We start from the raw sequence: 2,002 nt of genomic DNA on the forward strand, positions 1-2,002 counted from the left end.
TAAAAAATATTTATTTTTTGGCTGCATGGGGTCTTTTTTTTTTAAGATTTTTAGAAATTCCATGTAATGTCTGAAACATTTATATTAACATATTTCCATACAAATAACCCAAAGAAAGCTTAGTATTAGTTGGTTTTTTTTGTTTGTTTGTTTTTTTATACTGCAGGTTCTTATTAGCCATCAGTTTTATACACATCAGTGTATACATGTCAATCCCAATCGCCCAATTCAGCACACCACCATCCCCACCCACTGCCGCGTTCCCCGCTTGGTGCATGGGGTCTTTGTTGTGGCACGCGCGATCTTTCGCTGTGGCGCGCGGGCTCAGTAGTTGCACCCGAGGCATGTGGGATATTAGTTCCCCGACCAGGGACCGAACCAGCGTCCCCTGCATTGCAAGGCGGATTCTTAACCACTGGACCTCCAGGGAAGTTTTCTCTTATAAAAATTGAATCATATTATCTACATTTCCTGGCACCTTGTTTTTCTCACTTAACAATAGCTTAGTCTTGCAGTGCACTCGGCAGTCCCCCGGCTCTGTCCCTTGCTTCCACGGTGTTTGGCCAGATTAGACCCAGCAACGCCCCTTCCTCTAGCCTCCAACCACCCTCCAACCCTTTTGCCAGTCGCAACCTCGGGAACCAGCCACTCAGCTATCCTCGGCTTCCGGGACCAGCTAACACCATTTTCTGAGCTTAGCTCCTTATTACCCGTTAACATGAGCTTCCAAATTCGTCAGAATTTTTCCCCTGGGGTGGAGGCCGCTGTCCATCGCCTGGCCAACGTGCCCCTGGGGGCCTTCTACACTTACCTCTCTCTGGGCTTCTATTTTGACCGCGACAATGTGGCTCTGGAGGGCATGATCCACTTTTTCCATGAATTGACAGAGCAGAAGCACGAAGGCGCCCAGCGTTTCTTGAAAATGCAAAACCAGTGCGGCTGCCACGCCCTTTTCCAGGACGGTCAGAAGCCATAGCAAGATGAGTGGAGTAAAACCCAGGACGCTGTGGAAGCCGCCGTTCTCAGGGAGCAGGAGCAGAACCTGAACCTGAACCAGGCCCTTCTGGATCTGCGTGACGTGGGTTGTGCCCGCGCAGACCCCCACCTCTGTGACTTCTTGGAGAGCCACTTCCTAGATGAGCAGGTAAAAGCCGTCAAGAAGATGGGCGATCACCTGACCAGCCTCCGCCGGCTGGCTGGGCTGGAAGAGTATCTGTTTGAAAGGCTCGCCCTCAGTCGTGACTAGCGAGCCTCTGGAGCCCAGCGGCCTCTGAGGAGCCCCTCTGGCGTCAGGGCTTCTGCCTGCAGTCCCGTCTCTCAGCTTCTCACAGCTTTTTTTTTTTTTTTTTTTTGCTGCGGTACGCGGGCCTCTCACTGTTGTGGCCTCTCCCGTTGCGGAGCACAGGCTCCGGACGCGCAGGCTCAGCGGCCATGGCTCAGGGGCCCAGCCGCTCCGCGGCCTGTGGGATCTTCCTGGACCGGGGCATGACCCCGTGACCCCTGCGTGGGCGGGCGGACTCTCAACCACTGCGCCAGCAGGGAAGCCCTCTCACGGCTTTTTAACCGCCCTGTAGCCCTCTCCCAAGCCTTGGACCAAATGGGAAAAATAAAGCTTTCTGTAGCCAAGAAAAAAGAGAGAGAGAGAGAACAAAAAAATACAGTAGCTTACAGAAATCCTTTCAAATCAGGATGGGTTCATTTGTATAAAAGAAAGTCTTCAAGAAAACGCTAGGTTGAAGAAAAGATATATTTTTATTTTTAGAAGAAGTTGCCAGATCTCTTTCCAAAAGGACTGAAATAATTCATATTTCCTTTGGCAAAGTATGCAAGTACCTTTTTCTCTACATCCCAGTAGTTGGCACTACTGTTTCTTTCTAACAATCAGGTAGAGGTAATGAATAACCTCATTATTACTTTAATTTGCATTTCTCTAACTACTAATGAATTTGAGCACCTTTTCGTATGTTTACTGGCAACTAAATTTGCTCTTCCACAAAATGCC

The 2,002-nt window shown here is 49.5% G+C and overlaps 1 pseudogene; it reads left to right on the forward strand.

The window, feature by feature from the left end:
* The first annotated feature begins 718 nt into the window (after positions 1-718).
* LOC132430277 (ferritin light chain pseudogene) lies at positions 719-1,490 on the forward strand (annotated as a pseudogene).
* The last annotated feature ends 512 nt before the right edge of the window (positions 1,491-2,002 follow it).

This window comes from Delphinus delphis, chromosome 8 (assembly GCF_949987515.2).
Source record: "Delphinus delphis chromosome 8, mDelDel1.2, whole genome shotgun sequence".
Lineage (NCBI taxonomy): Eukaryota > Metazoa > Chordata > Mammalia > Artiodactyla > Delphinidae > Delphinus > Delphinus delphis.